The 24,017-nt window shown below is 45.6% G+C and overlaps 1 protein-coding gene across 4 annotated transcripts in view; it reads right to left on the reverse strand.

Moving 5' to 3' along the window:
• Positions 1-24,017, reverse strand: part of USPL1 (ubiquitin specific peptidase like 1) — a 357,088-nt gene that overhangs the window by 221,492 nt on the left and 111,579 nt on the right. The gene's annotated exons all lie outside the window — the stretch shown is intronic.

Consider the following 24,017-nt stretch of genomic DNA (forward strand, 5'->3'; position numbering starts at 1 on the left):
CTGGGTTTTCATCTCTACACCAAACACAGGGCCTGCAGATCTGACGTGCCTTGAGGACTGTGCTGTATATTGCAGCAAATATGTTGAGTAAAACCCTGGGGAAGGCTTGGTTTGGAAGAAAATGGTATTGTAAGTAGACTGTATTAAGAGGAGCAGCTGATGATGTAAATTATACTAGGTGAAGAGCTCTTGTGCAGGGTACGATACACTGTGGGACTGGGTGTGCAAGGTTTGTAAACTGTGGTGTAGTATATGTTGGTGTATGGAGCAGTGCAGAGTGGTGTGTCAGAGTGCATGGCATAGTGGCATACTTGATGTGAATGGTAGGATGGTGTTTGTACTGTATTGTAGTTGAACTTTAGAGTGACTCATGCTGCTGACAAGGTCCCAAAGCACACCTGAACAACCAACCATTAGTAGTGGGCATGAAGCAAAAACCTTTGCTGTACCCAGGCACAGGGAATGGTAGCCAACAGCCAGCCAAGAACAGCCTAAGCATTAAGGAGTCCACACAAACGTTGCAGAAGAGAAAACCCATAAAACTGTGAATTACACAGCCAAGCCAATGCTAACGTTTCAGAGGATTTCACTCAGAAGTAGCAGTGAGTAACCCATTATCATTTTGCAGTCATTCAATGTGTATGCTCTGCACAAGTGACAGAGCAGTAAACCAATGAATAATCAGACAAACAAAATAGAGGGACAGTGCAACTAAGTAAATCGGACAGAGCAAAAGAATGATAAGACATTACATTATTGTTGGACTGTGGGTCCGGCCCAAGAGAAGTGATGGTGCAACTCAAAAAAGTCAGTTAGACTTAAGACATATTAGGGCACTACAATCTGTAGGGCTAATCCAGAAGAAATGGACAGCACAACACTTTGGTGTTTGAGACAAAGCAACTGATGTCGGAGGGTGTCATTCTCAAGAAGGAATATATTTTAGGTAACATAACAAGTGACTGAGTCAACAAAGGATATGAATCGGGACATGAACAGGGCTTTGGTCCTCACCCTAGCCCTTTCAAGCCCAAACAGAGGAGCTACCATAAGAAGTCAGCCTTAGCCTCTCCTTTCTCCTCAACTCCCCACTTAAAGAGGAATGGTTGAAGAGGCTGAGAGTGAAAACAGCCACTAAGGGAGGAGCAAATCAAAGAAGTACATTTTGGGCCAGAGGAGAAAGTGTTCTCACTAATTTCATATGGTAAGCAGAGACTCACATAGTTGTGAGAAAAGACGACAACTGCTAATAAAGCTCAAGCTGTGCAAAGAGGCTCGGGTGGATGTAAACATGCACAGTAAAGAAACCTATAACAAAAACACAGACAAGGGAAAAGAAAGACAAAACAAAGCTTCTATAAAAGCAACAGAGCAGCAGAAGCTGCTGCTCTTTCCACCAAATGTGGATGGGAATGAAGCACAAAGTCCGTCAAAACTAGAGATATAAATATGTTTGCCCCCCCTTTCAGTTTTCACTTTAGGATGAGATTTTCACAGCCATGGCTCTGGTGCCAGTCTGCAGTTTTTAAATGAGTCTGCACGAGCTACATATAACCATACTTGCAAGCTCAGGCAGCTAGACTAGGCCAGGAAAGGGCCATCAAACTACAGAAGAGGAAGTACTCCTCCTTGCGGAAAGGAAGGCAACCCCTGAGGGAGTTCAACTTGTGCAGAGTCTCTGGTGAATAAAGGCACAAAAAAGAAATGGAAAACAGATTACAGAGGGAAATAAAAACAGTAGGGCAACTATCTATTAAACTATCATCCCAGCAGACAATGCTGTTCTTTTAATCACTCTGCATTGTGCAGTGTGTTAATGCAAGCATGGTGCAGCAGTCAGTGTAACAATATGGTAGAAGATGATGTGGACTGAGGGACTGTGCTGTGCTGAGAAAGAATGAGGGAGAGCGGTATGATGTGGTGCATTATTAAATGGTCTGTTTGTTGTGTCAACCGCGGTACAGTCACAATCCCTAGACGAGTCTACAATCCACCATATTTGTGCCCTCACTTAGATGTGCAATTGAACTTTCAATCCTTCTTGCTCTACTTCTGTTACGTTGGTGTCTTGTCCCCCTGTGCCATGACTATATCCTACACCACCAGCCCGTTCTTCATATTTTATATATTGCTTTTGTGCTGGTGTAATGGTAAGGTGAAGTGAGTGGTGGAATTGTGTGATGTTTAAGCTATGGTGTACTTTTTCTCATGTGCGATGTTACTAGCAGTCTAGGTTGTGTTCTGGGGAGTACAAGTTGTGTGGTTTGAAGTCATGTGTATGAAGTAGTATCAATTGGTATGGCGGGAAGATATGTGATGTGATGACATACGGTAATTGTAGGAAGTTGGCTCTGTATGTGCTATTTCAAAGTAAGGAATAGCATGCACAGAGTCCAAGGGTTCCCCTTAGAGGTAAAATAGTGGTAAAGATAGATAATACTAATGCTCTATTTTGTGGTAGTGTGGTCGAGCAGTAGGCTTATCCAAGGAGTAGTGTTAAGCACTTGTTGTACATACACATAGACAATAAATGAGGTACACACACTCAGAGACAAATCCAGCCAATAGGTTTTTATATAGAAAAATATCTTTTCTTAGTTTATTTTAAGAACCACAGGTTCAAATTCTACATGTAATATCTCATTCGAAAGGTATTGCAGGTATGTACTTTAGGAACTTCAAATCATCAAAATTGCATGTATACTTTTCAAGTTATTGACAAATAGCTGTTTTAAAAGTGGACACTTAGTGCAATTTTCACAGTTCCTAGGGGAGGTAAGTTTTGATTAGTTTTACCAGGTAAGTAAGACACTTACAGGGTTCAGTTCTTGGTCCAAGGTAGCCCACCGTTGGGGGTTCAGAGCAACCCCAAAGTCACCACACCAGCAGCTCAGGGCCGGTCAGGTGCAGAGTTCAAAGTGGTGCCCAAAACACATAGGCTAGAATGGAGAGAAGGGGGTGCCCCGGTTCCGGTCTGCTTGCAGGTAAGTACCCGCGTCTTCGGAGGGCAGACCAGGGGGGTTTTGTAGGGCACCGGGGGGGACACGAGTCCACACAGAAATTTCACCCTCAGCGGCGCGGGGGCGGCCGGGTGCAGTGTAGAAACAAGCGTCGGGTTCGCAATGTTAGTCTATGAGAGATCTCGGGATCTCTTCAGCGCTGCAGGCAGGCAAGGGGGGGGTTCCTCGGGGAAACCTCCACTTGGGCAAGGGAGAGGGACTCCTGGGGGTCACTTCTCCAGTGAAAGTCCGGTCCTTCAGGTCCTGGGGGCTGCGGGTGCAGGGTCTCTCCCAGGCGTCGGGACTTTAGGTTCAAAGAGTCGCGGTCAGGGGAAGCCTCGGGATTCCCTCTGCAGGCGGCGCTGTGGGGGCTCAGGGGGGGACAGGTTTTGGTACTCACAGTATCAGAGTAGTCCTGGGGTCCCTCCTGAGGCGTCGGATCTCCACCAGCCGAGTCGGGGTCGCCGGGTGCAGTGTTGCAAGTCTCACGCTTCTTGCGGGGAGCTTGCAGGGTTCTTTAAAGCTGCTGGAAACAAAGTTGCAGCTTTTCTTGGAGCAGGTCCGCTGTCCTCGGGAGTTTCTTGTCTTTTCGAAGCAGGGGCAGTCCTCAGAGGATGTCGAGGTCGCTGGTCCCTTTGGAAGGCGTCGCTGGAGCAGGATCTTTGGAAGGCAGGAGACAGGCCGGTGAGTTTCTGGAGCCAAGGCAGTTGTCGTCTTCTGGTCTTCCGCTGCAGGGGTTTTCAGCTGGGCAGTCCTTCTTCTTGTAGTTGCAGGAATCTAATTTTCTAGGGTTCAGGGTAGCCCTTAAATACTAAATTTAAGGGCGTGTTTAGGTCTGGGGGGTTAGTAGCCAATGGCTACTAGCCCTGAGGGTGGGTACACCCTCTTTGTGCCTCCTCCCAAGGGGAGGGGGTCACAATCCTAACCCTATTGGGGGAATCCTCCATCTGCAAGATGGAGGATTTCTAAAAGTTAGAGTCACTTCAGCTCAGGACACCTTAGGGGCTGTCCTGACTGGCCAGTGACTCCTCCTTGTTGCTTTCTTTGTTCCCTCCAGCCTTGCCGCCAAAAGTGGGGGCCGTGGCCGGAGGGGGCGGGCAACTCCACTAAGCTGGAGTGCCCTGCTGGGCTGTGACAAAGGGGTGAGCCTTTGAGGCTCACCGCCAGGTGTCACAGCTCCTGCCTGGGGGAGGTGTTAGCATCTCCACCCAGTGCAGGCTTTGTTACTGGCCTCAGAGTGACAAAGGCACTCTCCCCATGGGGCCAGCAACATGTCTCTGGTGTGGCAGGCTGCTGGAACTAGTCAGCCTACACAGACAGTCGGTTAAGTTTCAGGGGGCACCTCTAAGGTGCCCTCTGTGGTGTATTTTACAATAAAATGTACACTGGCATCAGTGTGCATTTATTGTGCTGAGAAGTTTGATACCAAACTTCCCAGTTTTCAGTGTAGCCATTATGGTGCTGTGGAGTTCGTGTTTGACAGACTCCCAGACCATATACTCTTATGGCTACCCTGCACTTACAATGTCTAAGGTTTTGCTTAGACACTGTAGGGGCACAGTGCTCATGCACTGGTACCCTCACCTATGGTATAGTGCACCCTGCCTTAGGGCTGTAAGGCCTGCTAGAGGGGTGTCTTACCTATACTGCATAGGCAGTGAGAGGCTGGCATGGCACCCTGAGGGGAGTGCCATGTCGACTTACTCATTTTGTTCTCACTAGCACACACAGGCTTGTAAGCAGTGTGTCTGTGCTGAGTGAGGGGTCTCTAGGGTGGCATAAGACATGCTGCAGCCCTTAGAGACCTTTCTTGGCATCAGGGCCCTTGGTACTAGAAGTACCAGTTACAAGGGACTTATCTGAATGCCAGGGTGTGCCAATTGTGGATACAATGGTACATTTTAGGTGAAGGAACACTGGTGCTGGGGCCTGGTTAGCAGGGTCCCAGCACACTTCTCAGTCAAGTCAGCATCAGTATCAGGCAAAAAGTGGGGGGTAACTGCAACAGGGAGCCATTTCTTTACACAAGCCCCCCCCAGCCCACAGGCCAGGAGACTCAGCCCAAGCTGGGAGAGTCTTCCTAGTCTGTCAGGCGAGGAAGAGTAGGAGAAATAGGCTGGTTAGTTGCAGGGCCTACTCTGCCTTACATTCTTCTGTTCAGGTCATTCCCTTTGGGGAACTGACCTACTTCCACAGTGATAGGACCTAGTCTGAATTGCCTCTTGTCTGCCTCTTCAATGTCTCCACCCATTCTTTCTATTTTGGTCTTAGAGGTATCCACCTCTGCTAACCTTATCTTGGCCAGGGTTACCCCTAGCTTACCCAGAGAGGTTACCCAGAGCTGGAGTAACCCCACCATGACCAATAGGGTCAGGGGGCCTAACTTGCTATTTGGCATGGGGTCAGACCACCATGCCAAGGATAGTGCAGCCATAAAGGCTAACACCCAGCAGAGGCCACTGACAGCTGTCAGTGCCCAGAACCACACCTTTAGCTCTTCACCTAAAAGGGAAGGGGCTAAGTTACAGGCCTCTTTGGGTTCAGGTTGCCTGTCTGCTGTATTAGAGTGGGGGGTTACCACATCTTGTAGTAAACACCCTTCTTCCACTCTTTCTTCTGTTAGCTGAGGAGCCACCCACTCAGGTTTAACAGTTGCCTGACTAGCCAGGACTTCTTGTGGGTCAGGTTGGACTTTATCAGGGCCATTTTTGGAGTTCTCCCCTACTGGAGCAGAATCTCCTTGGCTTGCTGTAACCTTGGCTAAAGGTTGTCCACCCTTCCTACTCTGTTTTCTTTTCTTCTTCTTCTGGGGCCTGCTTGCATTTACTGCAGAGGCAGGACTTCCAGAATCCTTGGGAGAGGACTGGCACTGGACCAGTTCCTCTCTTGGGCTCTGACTAACCTCTGGGTAGTCATTTCCAAGGAGACAATCAAGGGGGAGGTCTGTACTGACTACTACCCTTCTCCAGCTAAGAGTGCCACCCACTTCTATGGGTACTAAAGCCACAGGCCTCTTAGTGACCCTGTCTAGGCTAACTCTTACCCTGGCAGTCTCACCTGGGATGTACTGGTTTGAGAGCACCAGCCTGTCATGCACAATAGTGTGACTGGCACAAGTGTCTCTCAGGGCAGTGGTTGGGATTCCATTCACCAGTAGGTGGTGGAAGTGTCTACTTCCCTCTGGAATCTCCAACTCACCTGTTGGGCCCTGTTTCCAGTTGAAGGCTATGAAGACCTCCTCATCTGAGGAGTCATCTCCCATGGCTACACTGGTTACCCCTGGAATTTTGTTCTGGGGTTTGTTTTTGGGACAAGAAGTGTCCTTGGTGTGGTGCCCAGACTGTTTACAGTTGTGGCACCATGCCTTAGTGGCATCCCAGTTCTTACCCTGGTACCCACCTTTGTTTTGGGTTGTGTCTTGGGGCCCACCCACCTGTTCTGGTCTTTGGGGGCCTACAGAGGACTCTTTTTCTTTGTTTCTAGTGTCACCCACTTTCTCCTGGGGAGTTTTTGTAACCCCTTTCTTTTGGTCACCCCCAGTGGAAGTTTTGGTTACCCTAGTCTTGACCCAGTGGTCTGCCTTCTTTCCCAATTCTTGGGGAGAAATTGGACCTAGGTCTACCAGATACTGATGTAACTTTTCATTGAAGCAGTTACTTAAAATGTGTTCTTTCATAAACAAATTATAAAGCCCAACATAGTCACACACTTCATTTCCAGTTAACCAACCATCTAGTGTTTTTACTGAGTAGTCTACAAAATCAACCCAGGTCTGGCTCGAGGATTTTTGAGCCCCCCTGAACCTAATTCTATACTCCTCAGTGGAGAATCCAAAGCCCTCAATCAGGGTACCCTTCATGAGGTCATAAGATTCTGCATCTTTTCCAGAGAGTGTGAGGAGTCTATCCCTACACTTTCCAGTGAACATTTCCCAAAGGAGAGCACCCCAGTGAGATCTGTTCACTTTTCTGGTTACACAAGCCCTCTCAAAAGCTGTGAACCATTTGGTGATGTCATCACCATCTTCATATTTTGTTACAATCCCTTTGGGGATTTTTAGGATGTCAGGAGAATCTCTGACCCTATTTAAGTTGCTGCCACCATTGATGGGACCTAGGCCCATCTCTTTTCTTTCCCTTTCTATGGCTAGGAGCTGCTTTTCCAAAGCCAATCTTTTGGCCATCCTGGCTAACTGGATGTCCTCTTCACTGGGGTTATCCTCAGTGATTTCAGAGGTGTTGGTCTCTCCTGTGAGGGAACCAGCATCTCTGACTATTATTTTTGGAGTCAGGGTTTGAGGGACCCTGTTCTCCCTAGATAGGACTGGTAGGGGGGAATTGTCCTCCAAGTCACTATCCTCTTCCTCTGAGTTGCCACCCTCAGAGGGGTTGGCCTTTTCAAACTCTGCCAAAAGCTCCTGGAGCTGTATTTTGGTAGGTTTGGGGCCCATTGTTATTTTCTTTATTTTACAGAGTGACCTTAGCTCCCTCATCTTAAGATGGAGGTAAGGTGTGGTGTCGAGTTCCACCACAGTCACATCTGTGCTAGACATTTTGCTTCTAAAAGTTGGAATACTTTTTAAGAATCTACAACTGGTTCTAGAATCTAATTCAACCTTTTACAAACTTTTAAACTCTAAAAGAAATGCTAAACAGGATCTAACACAAGGCCCTAGCAGGTCTTTTAAGAATTTAGAAAACTTTTCAAATTGCAAAAATCAATTTCTAATGACAATTTTGGAATTTGTCGTGTGATCAGGTATTGGCTGAGTAGTCCAGCAAATGCAAAGTCTTGTACCCCACCGCTGATCCACCAATGTAGGAAGTTGGCTCTGTATGTGCTATTTCAAAGTAAGGAATAGCATGCACAGAGTCCAAGGGTTCCCCTTAGAGGTAAAATAGTGGTAAAGATAGATAATACTAATGCTCTATTTTGTGGTAGTGTGGTCGAGCAGTAGGCTTATCCAAGGAGTAGTGTTAAGCACTTGTTGTACATACACATAGACAATAAATGAGGTACACACACTCAGAGACAAATCCAGCCAATAGGTTTTTATATAGAAAAATATCTTTTCTTAGTTTATTTTAAGAACCACAGGTTCAAATTCTACATGTAATATCTCATTCGAAAGGTATTGCAGGTATGTACTTTAGGAACTTCAAATCATCAAAATTGCATGTATACTTTTCAAGTTATTGACAAATAGCTGTTTTAAAAGTGGACACTTAGTGCAATTTTCACAGTTCCTAGGGGAGGTAAGTTTTGATTAGTTTTACCAGGTAAGTAAGACACTTACAGGGTTCAGTTCTTGGTCCAAGGTAGCCCACCGTTGGGGGTTCAGAGCAACCCCAAAGTCACCACACCAGCAGCTCAGGGCCGGTCAGGTGCAGAGTTCAAAGTGGTGCCCAAAACACATAGGCTAGAATGGAGAGAAGGGGGTGCCCCGGTTCCGGTCTGCTTGCAGGTAAGTACCCGCGTCTTCGGAGGGCAGACCAGGGGGGTTTTGTAGGGCACCGGGGGGGACACGAGTCCACACAGAAATTTCACCCTCAGCGGCGCGGGGGCGGCCGGGTGCAGTGTAGAAACAAGCGTCGGGTTCGCAATGTTAGTCTATGAGAGATCTCGGGATCTCTTCAGCGCTGCAGGCAGGCAAGGGGGGGGTTCCTCGGGGAAACCTCCACTTGGGCAAGGGAGAGGGACTCCTGGGGGTCACTTCTCCAGTGAAAGTCCGGTCCTTCAGGTCCTGGGGGCTGCGGGTGCAGGGTCTCTCCCAGGCGTCGGGACTTTAGGTTCAAAGAGTCGCGGTCAGGGGAAGCCTCGGGATTCCCTCTGCAGGCGGCGCTGTGGGGGCTCAGGGGGGGACAGGTTTTGGTACTCACAGTATCAGAGTAGTCCTGGGGTCCCTCCTGAGGCGTCGGATCTCCACCAGCCGAGTCGGGGTCGCCGGGTGCAGTGTTGCAAGTCTCACGCTTCTTGCGGGGAGCTTGCAGGGTTCTTTAAAGCTGCTGGAAACAAAGTTGCAGCTTTTCTTGGAGCAGGTCCGCTGTCCTCGGGAGTTTCTTGTCTTTTCGAAGCAGGGGCAGTCCTCAGAGGATGTCGAGGTCGCTGGTCCCTTTGGAAGGCGTCGCTGGAGCAGGATCTTTGGAAGGCAGGAGACAGGCCGGTGAGTTTCTGGAGCCAAGGCAGTTGTCGTCTTCTGGTCTTCCGCTGCAGGGGTTTTCAGCTGGGCAGTCCTTCTTCTTGTAGTTGCAGGAATCTAATTTTCTAGGGTTCAGGGTAGCCCTTAAATACTAAATTTAAGGGCGTGTTTAGGTCTGGGGGGTTAGTAGCCAATGGCTACTAGCCCTGAGGGTGGGTACACCCTCTTTGTGCCTCCTCCCAAGGGGAGGGGGTCACAATCCTAACCCTATTGGGGGAATCCTCCATCTGCAAGATGGAGGATTTCTAAAAGTTAGAGTCACTTCAGCTCAGGACACCTTAGGGGCTGTCCTGACTGGCCAGTGACTCCTCCTTGTTGCTTTCTTTGTTCCCTCCAGCCTTGCCGCCAAAAGTGGGGGCCGTGGCCGGAGGGGGCGGGCAACTCCACTAAGCTGGAGTGCCCTGCTGGGCTGTGACAAAGGGGTGAGCCTTTGAGGCTCACCGCCAGGTGTCACAGCTCCTGCCTGGGGGAGGTGTTAGCATCTCCACCCAGTGCAGGCTTTGTTACTGGCCTCAGAGTGACAAAGGCACTCTCCCCATGGGGCCAGCAACATGTCTCTGGTGTGGCAGGCTGCTGGAACTAGTCAGCCTACACAGACAGTCGGTTAAGTTTCAGGGGGCACCTCTAAGGTGCCCTCTGTGGTGTATTTTACAATAAAATGTACACTGGCATCAGTGTGCATTTATTGTGCTGAGAAGTTTGATACCAAACTTCCCAGTTTTCAGTGTAGCCATTATGGTGCTGTGGAGTTCGTGTTTGACAGACTCCCAGACCATATACTCTTATGGCTACCCTGCACTTACAATGTCTAAGGTTTTGCTTAGACACTGTAGGGGCACAGTGCTCATGCACTGGTACCCTCACCTATGGTATAGTGCACCCTGCCTTAGGGCTGTAAGGCCTGCTAGAGGGGTGTCTTACCTATACTGCATAGGCAGTGAGAGGCTGGCATGGCACCCTGAGGGGAGTGCCATGTCGACTTACTCATTTTGTTCTCACTAGCACACACAGGCTTGTAAGCAGTGTGTCTGTGCTGAGTGAGGGGTCTCTAGGGTGGCATAAGACATGCTGCAGCCCTTAGAGACCTTTCTTGGCATCAGGGCCCTTGGTACTAGAAGTACCAGTTACAAGGGACTTATCTGAATGCCAGGGTGTGCCAATTGTGGATACAATGGTACATTTTAGGTGAAGGAACACTGGTGCTGGGGCCTGGTTAGCAGGGTCCCAGCACACTTCTCAGTCAAGTCAGCATCAGTATCAGGCAAAAAGTGGGGGGTAACTGCAACAGGGAGCCATTTCTTTACAGTAATGGTGGTGGAATGCATGCCACCTTGAGGTAGTAAGAAGGTTAAGAGTGAAACAAAGGTTAATGAGCAGCAGAGGTGAGAGAGGGACATAGGTGGATAAGAGGCTAAGTAGTGGAGGAAGGTGGGAAAAATGGTATGAGATTGTAGTTGAGGGGAGGTGTGACAGTGGCGAGGTTATTTATGTGAGGGAGGACAGCGTGATATTAAAGAGAGGAATAGGAAAGGAGTAGAGGAAGGAATGCAAGGAAGGAAAGCAATGAGAAGCAGGACGAAGAAAACAGGTGGGCAAGCATATGGGAACAGAGCTGACAGGAATGTCAGTGATGAATAGAAGAAAAGGAAGGTTGCATGCAGAATGGTGGGGATGGGAGAAGGAAGAAGGAGAGTGGAGAAGTAAAATAGTAGGGCTGCGGACAGGTGAGAAAGGAGTAGAGAAGAGAGCAGGAGAGAGTGTAGTAAAGAAAAGATGTTGAAGCATAGAAGACAGAAGGGTTGGGAATTAGGGAAGAAAAAAGATCAGGAAAATTACGAGAAAAACAGGGAGAGCTGAACAAAATTTAAAAGTAGGGTGAGGAAAAGAAAAATGGAAGCGAGTAGGGCAATGGAGAGGAGGGTGTCGAAATGTAATAAGTTAGGGTTGTTTGAGGCTTTATTATGCCAGGAGAGGTGAGTGCAAAGACGCAGAAAAAAGGAAGACACAAGGCAGGGGTTTGTAGGCGGAGAAGGAAAAGTGAAGATAAATATGGGAGAGAATAGCAACAAAAAAAAAAAAATCAAAAAAAAAAATCAAGTGTTAGCATACCTAATGCTGGTCCGAGTGCCTTATAGGTTCTCTAGAAGAAGGCAATTGCACATTGCTATGCTTGGATAGTGTGTGTGTGTGGCTTTTACATAAATTATTTGCCCAGTCTAATGGGCCACCAAAACCCACTAGACATGAGAAACAGACTAGTGTGAAAAAATAGCAGTGACCAGCAGTCCCAATTCTTTCCACTTGTTGAACTAGTCAACCATAGGTGACTACTGGCCAAGATTAAGTGGGTTTAAAACAATGAGGAAAAAATGGATTGAACGCTCCTGAGCTGGTGGTAATGAAGCTTTATTTTCCAAAGGAACAGACTAGAATCCAGTTTCCCATGGTTTTTGCAAGAATGAATTAAAACCTCTGGAGTACACGTTCACTCAGGACATTTGGCGCACATTTGACAGCTGCACCAACACACATCATTGTACCAAGAAATTAGCAGAAAAGAACGGTTTTCAGATTCTCCTGAAAAAGGAGATGTTGAGCGGTCTTTAAGTGTAAAGCTAAATCATTCCTGAACCTGGATTCCAGGGGGCTTATGGCCATTCTCCAAGCTTCTAACACGTTATTCTTGCAACCTTTTGCGCTCTAAGAGCAGCATTGGACTGTAACTACGAAGTAGCACAACTCCTAATAAATAGTGAAGAAGAATGCAAAAAAGTGAAATTGTAAAATACCTGGTGCTTGGAAAATTATTCATTGTTTAACAAGAAGGCAATGAAAACGCTTCCTCTCTTCTGTAATGTGATAGACTGTTTTACGCAAAGTGCCTCTATTATCTCCAAAATTAGCAGGAGCTTTTTTTTTCTTTTTTTTTTTTATTGCTACGGAGTCCACTTGTGGGAGAAACAAGACTGGGAGATCTATAGTCTGGTTAAGGTGGAATGGGAAATCACATTAGGAATGAACTGAGCTTATCCTGAACACTACCCTACCCATATTAACTTGCATGAATGGTTCCTGCATTGAAAGGGCTTGTAGTTCACTAAAGCAGAATGAAGAGGATATCGCACTGAGGAAGTCTACCTTGTAGCAAAGGTACTGAAGCAGACAATTTAAGGGGTCAAAAGGTGGGGGGAAGGGGCTGGACTCGTGATTAGTACGATGTGAAGATCCCACACTGGCAGAACCCTAGGAAAAATGACTCTTGAGGCCTCCCATGAGCAGCTTAACTACAGGGATGTGAACGAGGGAGCAATGTTTTGCATGTAAGCAGCCACTGAAACGAAGTAAAGGCATATTGAAGCGTAAGCTAGACCTAACTTTTGAAGTAGGAGCAGGTAAAAGATAAAGTCTATGACAGCAGATCCTAGAGGGTCTATTGTGTTAGTGTTGCAGCTGTGGACTAAGTTTACATTTTGCAACATAGCACCGTAATGTTAGTCTAGAGGACTCTTGAAGGATGTTCTTGTTTACCTAGGGGAGCCTCAAGTAACCAGATTCTAAGACATCCAAGACAGGTTACACTGAGTTGTTTGGTTGTCTGAGCTCACCTTGGTTCCTGCCTGTTGGAAAGCTTCTTGTGGGGGCCGATGGACATCTCTATTAGGGCATAACACCAGGGATGTCTGGCCCAAGAAGGAGCTAACAGGATGAGGGTCTGCAATGTTTGCCGCATCTTTAGCACCATCACTGGAAGGAGAGAGAGGGGCAGAAAATCATATGCAAATATCAACTGACCAGTTGATCAATAGTGCATTGAACATGGATTGAGGGTGTGTGAACATGGAGGTGAATTTTGGGCATTTTGTGTTCTCAGCGTGGCACCCTAACATTGGATGTACTGGACCTGTGGCTGAAGCTCTCACACATGGACTTGTTGATGCGTCTGGCTTAAGAGATCCATCAGCTTGTTGTCCACCTCTGGGAGGTACTCAGCCATTAGATGACTCTGCTAATGAATGGCCCAATGCCAAATTGAATGAGCTAGCATGGGAAAGAAGAGCAAGTGAGTGTCTAGTCTTCTGAAGGGACTATATGATCATCATGTCAGTCCTGATCAGGACTATCATGCCTTAAATAAGTTGCAGAAAGATTTCGAGAGCAAGGAGAATGGCTAGACATTCCAGGTAAATGATGTGGTGGCTATGCTGCTGTGGAGTCCACAGGCCCGGTACTATATTGTGGCGAGGTGAGCTCCCCAATCAGCTTGGGAGGCATCAGTGTTGATGGCGACTTGCAGAACAGGGTCTAAGAAAGGCCTGTCCTGCCAAAACTACAGCAGAGAGTGATGGACGCTGGCTGTTAACACTAGATTGTCCATCCGACTCTCCTTTTGTGACCACGGTAGTGATAGGCACTGTTGCAAGAAATGTACCTAGAGCCAGGTTGGGGGTACGATAGTGATGGGGGAATCCACCAAGCATAACAGGCACATTACAGTTCCTACTTAGTGAAGACGTGGCTGAAAAACAGGTACAAACTGACCAAAGAGAGGATGCTTTGAGGGCTTATTTTGGCTGTGTTGGTGAAGGAATCTGAGATCGCTTCAAGAAAATGTTGGATCTTGAGGGGCTGGAGATGGGACTGGAGTACATTCATGTTAAGACCGAGACTGTTGCAAAGTGGATCAAAGGTAGTTTTGGTGGAGTGGGGTGGGGAAGTAGACATCCTTAAGGTCTAACACCACCATGTTATTACCGTTCTAGAGTAGAGGTATAACGCCCTGCAAGAAGCAAGTGGAAATGTTCAGAAAGAACATAACCGTTCAGTAGTCGGAGGTCCAGAATGGGTCTGAGAGAACCGCCCTTTCTGTGGATAAAGGAAGTAAACTGAGTAAACAACTTTGCTACACTGATGGTCTGGAACTTGCTCAATGGCCTAATTTTGAAGAGGTGCTTTAATCTATTCCACTAACAAACTTAAGTGGCCAATGCTGGGAGGGGGTTTGATAGGGGAGAATGTTGGATGGTGTTGTGAGAAGTTCTAAACAACAGCCATGCTAAACTATGCCTAATACCCACTTGTCCGATGTAGTTTCCTATCAGCGGCGGAAGAAATTCTAGGGTCTTCCCCCAGGAGGTGTTGTGTGGTCCGAGAGAAGGGAGGGAAGGTCAGTTTCCCAGTGCCCCCACTGGCCCTACCTATTTTGTTATTTCTTTATGCTGCTCAGGAGTATCCCCCTTGGAGATTGCTGGTGGTAGACAAGCCGCTGGCTTGGCTATGAAGGAGTGCCTGGGGAAGTGGTCTTGCCCTTTCACTGACGGACACCCTTGAAGCGAATGAATGGAGGGCAACCATCGCCTTGGCTGTGTAGGTGTTTCTTTTCAGTTTCTCTACCATTTGCTCAACAATGAGGTTCACTATCAAAGGGTAAGTTGACCAAATGCTGTTGAACTTCTGGTTTAAAACCAGAAACATGGAGCCAAACGTAGCATCTTAGCAGGAGACTGGTACTGAATCCCTTAACTCCTCTCTCCTCTACAATCATTAGTCCCAGTGTGCCCAAACATACCAGAAGAGAAAACCAACACAGTTGGGAATCCTGCAGTGGGTAGCCACCCGCAACGTTACCCTCTTCCCTACCGCACTTTCTGCTCTCTTTATTAGGAGGGCAAGCATCTCCTGTGGCCTGGACATTTGTACACTTGCACAAGGTATGGACAACCAGGGAATCAGGCGGGTATGGGGGTCGTTGGGGGAGGCTTTGCATTGTAAAAAATAAATTAATAAACCAACCATGGGGAAATTACACTCACTTTTTAAGGCCCTTTAAAGGTACCTGTGGGTGTCTTATGCATTCCTTTGAGCATTGCATAGAATTGTACTGTGAGCTGGATTTTTGGTTCATGTCCTTGCCATCTTCTCAGGGGACATGCATTTACACTTTATTGTAGGTAGCTTATCTCTGAAAGACCTAGTGCTAGTAGATCGTGTCATCCGGGCTGGCCCAGCTGGATAGAGTGTAAGGGTCTGTAGTGGCCAGAGGATGAACAATCGTCCCATGGGTTGTCCCTATGCCCCTGGTCCTAAAGTGTATTGTGAACTGGGTCTGCAGGGTACATTCTCTGTATGATGAGGTGAATCCTCTACCGAGTAGAGAAGATGTGTTAAGGAGGTGGTGGCAGTAGAGGAGTGGATTAGGGAGGTGGAGGACGAGATGGTGGACGATGGAGTAAATGGAAAGGGCTGATCTGCCTTGTGCTTCTTGAGCTTAGGAATTGGCAGGGAACGGTTGCTCCAAAGCAACTGCTTCCTCAAAAAAAAAAAAAAGCTCTTCTCTTTGGCAAACTCTGAGGCTCTGTAGTGATTTTGACTGTTTGAGAGTGTTTGAACAGGCGTTTGTCAACCCAACAGCTCTTCCAGTAGATGCCAGAAGATGGGTTGTTCGGACTCCTGGTCCTCAAGGGTGTTTTTGGTGGTGTTAGTTTTGACGCCAAAGTTAGTTTAGGTACTGATATGGGTTTTGGAGCGGTCTGTGCAGAGTCTTCGGGTTAGAAAGATTTGTTGATTCGATGCCCGAAGAAAGGTGTTGTTCACTCCAAAGTCTGCACCGATCATGGCCTGAGGGCAGTGGTGTCCCAGCTGGTTTTCTAGGTACTAGGCTCAGCACTCAACCCTCTGGGACAACTTTGCGCTTTGGCTTGAGGTAGTTTGGCTGGCCTAATTTGTGTTTCAGAGGCCATGCTACTCCTTGCGTGAGTCCTGATGAAACCTGTGTCTTTCCCCTATGCCTCATCAGACCCAAAGGAAAAAGGCTGCCTCTGGAGACAACTGGATGATCTGCAACCCTGAAGGTCCGGCTTCACCCTGCTCTCCCTCAGCACCATTCTCCCGAAAGATGGTGGTGGGGATCTTCCAACATCTGCCTCTGCATCATGCGATGGGCCCAGTTCTGCTCAAATTGGTCACAAAGTGACATTTTGGCCTGGAAGGTGAGGCAGCCCTCCCCACATGGTGTCACTGAGGTGGTGGTGGTTGGGGGTAGATTACAAACTTGATAGTGGTTGGTCCACAGGACATACCCCTCTCACTTAGGGCGACAAAAGCAAAAAGAACAGATGGAAGGAATGCTGAACAATGCAAACATTCACCCTCAGTCACAAAGATCTGGGTTTAATCCATCGGGAGCAGGGTCAAGACTGATTTGAATATGTCTGGGTCCAAACTGGACTGGTGTGGTGAGGGGGAAAAGAATAAATAAAAAAATAAGGATTAAACCTAGATCTTTGTGACTGGGGGGTGAACGTTTGCAATGTTCAGCATTTCGTCCATCACCTGTTCTTTTTTGCTTCAGCTGTCTAAGAGCATCTCTGGTCTTGCCCTTGGAAGATGGTCAATCCAAATAGTTTTTGGCCCCATTTACACCTACACAATCTTTAGTCAGCCACAGGCAATCAACTCAGTGGTGGCTAGTTACCAGGAATCCCTAATTAAGGCTTGCGATATGGCTGTTCCTATTAAATTGCTCAAGATCAGACCACTTAGAGAACACCTGACACAATGAAGAGCTGTCAGAAACTGGAAAGCATCTGTCAAAATCTTTTGTACAAGCGCTTGCAATGCAATAGGTCTCTTGTTTGCTGAGGTAGAGCTATTGGAGTTGTAAATGCATAACTGGACTTTTCTTGATACATACATTGCTCAACCCTGCTGCATAATTTGGTCCTCTGCCACATTTTTCTAGTGGCCATGCATATCACCAAAGTATTTCCATTTACCTTCTTCCTCTAACTGCAGCAAAAAATTAAAATATTACCATTATTTATTATATTTTTTTGTATTATTTTGGGATCCCCCACAACCTAGTGGTGGGACCCAGAGATGACCTAGACAGAATGAGCACATCGTGCGGTGAGTTATGGGCAAAAATGTTTTGTAAAAGGAATGCCCCGCTGAGCATTATGGGGCACGTTTCAGAGTAGCGAATATTGTAGTATCTTCACTGTAATGCTCAGAACAGCCCCTGGAGGGCACCACTATAAAAATGACATTTGTAAGAAACATGGTTATGTAACCCATATATTCATCCCCTACAGAGCATAACCACATGAAAACAGAAGGGCAGAATGTAATGCAGGGTAACCATATATTTAGCCTCTAGAGTGCATTATACATTTTCAGTCCTAGTAGGCCTACTAGAATAATTTTACAAACAAGGTCCTAAAAACACAAATGACTTCCAGCTGTAAAACAAAGGTTTCAGCCAAGAGAGCTTAAAGCGATTGACTGGTTGGAGGGGTTATTGTGCCTCCCCAGCCCACCTACCAACCCCACCTACCCAATGTGGGGACCCTGAGATACCCTACACAGATAGTGTTTTGCGATGAACATTTTGATGGTGGTCCCATTGTCCTAGGAACACCACGCGGTGAGGTATGGGTGAAAATGTTTTGTAAAAGGAATGCCCGCAAAGCATTATGGAGCAAGTTTCAGAGTGCAGAGAATATTGTAGTATCTTAATTGTAATGCTCAGAACAGCCCCTAGAGGACACCATAACAAAAATAACTTTTGTAAGAAACATGGTCATGTAACAGTCAAGGCATAAAGACATGAAAACAGAATGGCAGAAGTTAATGCAGTGCAACTATAAATGTAGCTCTTAGAGGGAGTAGTGCCTTACATATTTTCAGGCGTAGCAGGCCTACTGCAATACTATTAAAAAACAAGGGCCTTAAAACACAAATTAACAGCTAAAACACAAAAATTCGAACCATGACAGTGCTTAAAAAAAACCACCTCAATGTTGGGAAAGGGTACTAATTTGCACCCCTCCCACCCCCCCAAAATTAGTGTGGGGACCAAGAGACAAACTAGACGGAAAGTGTGCGCCATGCTGAATGGTTTGGTAGTGGTCCCATTGTCGTTGGACCACCACAGACAGAGTTATGGAAAAATTATTGCCCTGCAAAGCATTGCAGGATGAGTTTCCCAAGTGCAGTGAATATTGTAGTATCAGCGCTCTCTGCTGAGCTGGGGGAGCCACTGAGGACTTGTGTTTTTTTTCCCCTCAGATCGAGGTTGCGCTATACAAAACTTCACTTAGTCATGAAGTGCTCCTCTGATCGAGTTTGCACTGTATAACATTTTTTAAAAAAATATAATACTTTTTTTTTTTTTTTATCTGCAGCTTGCAGCATTTGTGCATAGACACCACAAAGAAACAGCGACATGCCCAAAACAAGGGAGAGGAAGAAACACACAGCCACACAGTGCAAAGCAGCGGGGCAAAACAAAAACATAATGCGCCACACTAAGGTATAGTGCCAATCATGCAATACTCCATGTAGGGTCAGTCTCCAGGGCAGTAACAAAGCAGCCTCAAGGCAGGACAAACAAAGCATTTACCTATGAAATCAAAGGAATTTTGAAAGGCAGTCCAAGGAACGAATGAACGTGATGAGTGCGAGATGGGCATGTTGCAAGCCCACAGATGTAGATTACAACATGCTGAGAGACAGCGCTTGCGCACTGCCTAGGCTCAACCTAATACAAAATACATAAAAACTGCCCTATATACCCAACAAACACTTAAGGGCAGCCCGGAGAGGCTTTTTAGTCATCAAAATTCAGATTTCTAAAATAAGTAAAGGAATTTACTAAACTGAATGTCTGTCAGACTACAATTCCTGCTTTGCTAGACTTGGGCAATGATGCAAAGTTTTCGCACTTCCAGAAAAAGATAAGGAAAATGTATGAAGAATTCAATCAACTTTTAGAGCATATGACCGATATGGCTATCCACCTATAAACCCACCCAGTTAACTGAAGTTTTAATCCCAACGACCCTGTGAAAGTGCAGGAGCGGTTTCTTAAAGTCAAGTCAGGGTTCACTAGATGACTCCTGTCTGCTCATATTTTTACCTCCCTGGCCCCTAGCTTAGAGCCTAACTTAAAATGATATATTTAACTTCTCTTTAAAAACAGCCTAAGGACCTAAACTATGGAAGTTTGCTTATGTCTCACCATTTCTTTCAAACCCTTTGGCTAGTCTGGCTTTTTTTTCCAACCACAGGAAGATTTCCTTTTTGAAGTTCTCCATTAAAGTTTTGGAAAAAATGATTAATAATCCTCTTTGCATTTATCTGGAGGACAACCACAAAATGGATCCCTGTCAATCAGGACTCAGGGCAGTTTGCAGAAACTCATTACATGGAAAAAAAAATAGCGGTCACAGATTCTATTAGGTCTAGTCTGGACAATGGAAATTCAGCAGCACTTATACTACTAGATCTTTCTGCTGCGCTTGATACACCATCACATGTAGTGCTGATTGAAAGATTGTCTTTGAGGTTACATGCCCAGGCCTCGAGTGGTTGTTCCCAACTTGTTTACATTCTTCCCTACAAATCTCGGATGTTCAACAATTCTTGTGGGCTGCTTCAGGGATCCTCTGGCTAAAGTTGTTAGTTTTTTCGGCATCATGATCCTATCCTATTAAGATGACACCCAACTGGTGCTATCATTTGGTCAGGGCACTGACCTTACAAAAGCCAAATTTGTGGAATGCATGTGAGCTGTAGCAGCATAGATGAAAAACGTTTTCTGCATCTTAATGGGGATAAAACTGAAATTTGTCTTAGAACTGGTCAAACGACTAGTGGCCCTGGGAATTAAGCAACCTGCTTTGCCTTAAAATGGCAGTAGAAAATCTTTAAAAAAAAAAAAAAAATTGGACGATAGCCTTTCAATAACAGGCAAGTCATGTGAATGCAATCTTTGGTACCTATATTGGTTTACTTCACCCCCTCAAGAAAGGTGTTTTTGAGGCTGCCTCTTGATTGCAGGAAAACTACTATAGAGGCTCTTATAACTAGTCGCCTAGACTATGGGAATGAGTTTCTGGTGGATATGATTAAATCTGTAACTCGTCAACAAGTGGTCCAGAATATAGCATCACTCTTGGTTTGCTACATACCAGCTGGCTCGCAAATAAGTCCAGTTTGTCAAGATCTTTGCACTAGCTCCCCGTCAGGAAATGGTGTATTTTTAAACTTCACTGTCTCAGTCATAAGGATGTGTATGGTTTGGGGCCGGTGTATATTCACCCCTAAAGGTTTTTACCAGCAGTCGACAACTCTGAGGTAGTCCAACAATGCATTGGTAGCCCTCCTCTCCAGCACCCGCCCCCACCACAGCCATCAGATTCGAACCACCAGAATCAGAGGTTGCTCTTTTTTCATATTTTGCCTCTTTCTACTGGAACAAGTTAATGGTTCATATTCGCACATGCCATACATTCTTGATTTTTGAAGAGCTAACCAAAACCTGGCTTTTTAATCTTTTGTTGTCTCGGTCCATTTTACATGGCTTTAGTTCAAATATTTCGTTTGGAGTGAGCAGTTTTCTGCGCTATATCAAGTGCTGGTAACATAGCATACAATCAGGCCAACCTTGCGTGGATCTAGCACATTGTATCCCACATACCAGACTTGTCTTGTGGTCTAACCGAACAGAAAGTTCTAGATAATGGCCAACATACACCAAATATGAAAAATGAAAATGTCACTTACCCAGTGTACATCTGTTCGTGGCATTAGTCGCTGCAGATTCACATGTTTGGCACAGTCCGCTGCCTGGTGTTGGGCTCGGAGTATTACAAGTTGTTTTTCTTCGAAGAAGTCTTTTTGGTCACGGGACCGAAGGACTCCTCCCTCTTTGGCTCCATTGCGCATGGGCGTCGACTCCATCTTAGATTGTTTTCCCCGCAGAGGGTGAGGATGGAGTTGTTTGGTATAAATAGTGCCCATGCAATGGAGTGAATATGTATGTATGATAAGAGTTTCTAATAATTATTTACAAATGTTCAGATGTTTAAGGTTCATGATCTACTTCTAAACGGCTACAGGCTTCCCGGGGAGGTGGGAGGGTACATGTGAATCTGCAGCGACTAATGCCACGAACAGATGTACACTGGGTAAGTGACATTTTCAGTTCGATGGCATATGTTGCTGCAGATACACATGTTTGGCATAGACTATAAAGCAGTTACCTCCCCTAAAAGCGGTGGTTTAGCCTGTAGGAGTTGAAGTAGTTTGGAATAATGTTCTTAGTACAGCTTGGCCCACTGTAGCTTGTTGTGCATTTAGTACGTCTACACAGTAGTGTTTAGTAAACGTATGAGGCGTAGACCAGGTTGCAGCCTTACATATTTCGCTCATAGGAATGTTTCCTAGAAAGGCCATTGTAGCACCTTTCTTTCTGGTTGAGTGTGCCTTTGGTGTAATAGGCAATTCTCTTTTGGCTTTAAGATAGCATGTTTGAATGCATCTGACTATCCATCTAGCAATGCCTTGTTTAGAGATTGGATTTCCTATGTGTGGTTTTTGAAAAGCTATGAACAGTTGTTTTGTTTTCCTGATTAGCTTTGTTCTGTCAATGTAATACATTAGTGCTCTTTTGATGTCTAATGTATGTAGTGCCCTTTCAGCCACAGAATTTGGTTGTGGGAAGAACACTGGCAATTCTACTGTTTGATTTAAATGGAATGGTGAGATTACTTTTGGCAGAAATTTTGGATTTGTTCTTAGAACTATTTTATTGTTGTGTATTTGAATAAATGGTTCTTGTATGGTAAATGCCTGTATTTCACTTACTCTTCTGAGGGATGTGATTGCAATGAGAAATGCGACCTTCCAGGTTAGATATTGCATTTCACAGGAATGCATGGGTTCGAAAGGGGGACCCATGAGTCTTGTTAAGACGATGTTAAGATTCCATGAAGGAACTGGTGGTGTTCTTGGTGGTATAATTCTTTTTAGCCCTTCCATGAATGCTTTAATAACTGGTATTCTAAATAGAGACGATGAATGAGTAGTTTGTATGTAAGCAGATATAGCTGCGAGGTGTATTTTTATAGATGAAAAAGCGAGATTTGCTTTTTGCAAATGTAGTAAGTATCCTACTATGTCTTTAGTAGAGGCATGTACTGGTTGTATTTGATTGGCATGGCAGTAGTAAACAAATCTTTTCCACTTAGATGCATAGCAGTGTCTAGTGGAAGGTTTTCTAGCTTGTTTTATGACCTCCATGCATTCTTGTGTGAGGTCCAAGTGTCCGAATTCTAGGATTTCAGGAGCCAAATTGCCAGATTCAATGATGCTGGGTTTGGATGTCTGATCTGTTTGTGTTGCGTTAACAGATCTGGCCTGTTGGGTAGTTTGACATGCGGTACTAGTGAAAGGTCTAGTAGAGTTGTATACCAAGGTTGTCTTGCCCATGTGGGTGCTATCAGTATGAGTTTGAGTTGGTTTTGACTTAACTTGTTTACTAGATATGGAAGGAGAGGGAGAGGGGGAAAAGCGTACGCAAATATCCCTGACCAATTCATCCATAGAGCATTGCCTTGTGATTCGCGGTGTGGGTACCTGGATGCGAAGTTTTGGCATTTTGAGTTTTCTCTTGTTGCGAACAAATCTATCTGGGGTGTTCCCCAAATTTGAAAGTACTTGTTCAGGACTTGGGGGTGAATTTCCCATTCGTGGACTTGTTGGTGGTCTCGCGAAAGGTTGTCTGCTAGTTGGTTTTGTATTCCTGGAATAAATTGTGCTATTAGGCGAATGTTGTTGTGAATCGCCCACTGCCAAATTTTTTGTGTTAGGAGGCACAATTGTGTTGAGTGTGTTCCTCCTTGTTTGTTTAGATAATACATTGTTGTCATGTTGTCTGTTTTGACAAGAATGTATTTGTGTGTTATTATGGGTTGGAAGGCTTTTAACGCTAGAAATACTGCCAACAGTTCTAGGTAATTGATATGAAATTTTGTTTCGTGTATATCCCATTGTCCTTGAATGCTGTGGTGATTGAGGTGTGCTCCCCACCCTGTCATGGAAGCATCTGTTGTTATAACGTATTGAGGCACTGGGTCCTGAAATGTCCGCCCTTTGTTTAAATTTTTGCTGTTCCACCATAGAAGCGAGAGGTATGTTTGGCGGTCTACCAACACCAGATTTTGAAGTTGACCCTGTGCCTGTGACCATTGTGATGCTAGACACTGTTGTAAGGGTCGCATGTGTAGTCTTGCGTTTGGGACAATGGCTATGCATGATGACATCATGCCTAGAAGTTTTAGCGCAAATTTTGCTTGTATCTTTTGGTTTGGAAACATAGCACTTATTAGCTTGTGGAATGCCTGCACTCTTTGTGGACTTGGAGTGGCAATTCCTTTTGATGTGTTGATGGTTGCTCCTAGATATTGTTGTGTTTGACACGGTTCTAGGTGTGATTGTGTAGTTGATGGAAAACCCCAGTTTGTGAAGGGTTTGTATGACAAAAGTGGTGTCGTTTGCGCATTTTTTTACTGTGTTGGTTTTGATTAGCCAGTCGTCTAGGTAAGGGAACACATGTATCTGTTGTCTCCTGATGTGTGCTGCTACTACTGCTAGACATTTTGTGAACACTCTTGGTGCAGTTGTTATTCCGAATGGCAACACCTTGAATTGGTAATGTATTCCTTTGAATACGAACCGTAGGTACTTTCTGTGAGAAGGGTGTATTGGTATATGAAAGTACGCATCCTTTAGGTCTAATGTGGTCATGTAATCTTGCTGTTTGAGCAGTGGAATGATGTCTTGTAGTGTGACCATGTGAAAATGGTCCGATATGATGTAGGTATTTAGTGTCCTGAGATCTAATATTGGTCTCAATGTTTCGTCTCTTTTTGGAATTAGAAAGTACAGGGAGTAAACTCCTGTGTTTTTTTGTTGTACTGGTACTAATTCTATTGCATCCTTTTGCAGTAGTGCTTGAACTTCTAGTCCTAAAAGTT

The sequence above is a fragment of the Pleurodeles waltl genome, chromosome 8 (assembly GCF_031143425.1).
Source record: "Pleurodeles waltl isolate 20211129_DDA chromosome 8, aPleWal1.hap1.20221129, whole genome shotgun sequence".
Classification (NCBI taxonomy): Eukaryota; Metazoa; Chordata; class Amphibia; order Caudata; family Salamandridae; genus Pleurodeles; species Pleurodeles waltl.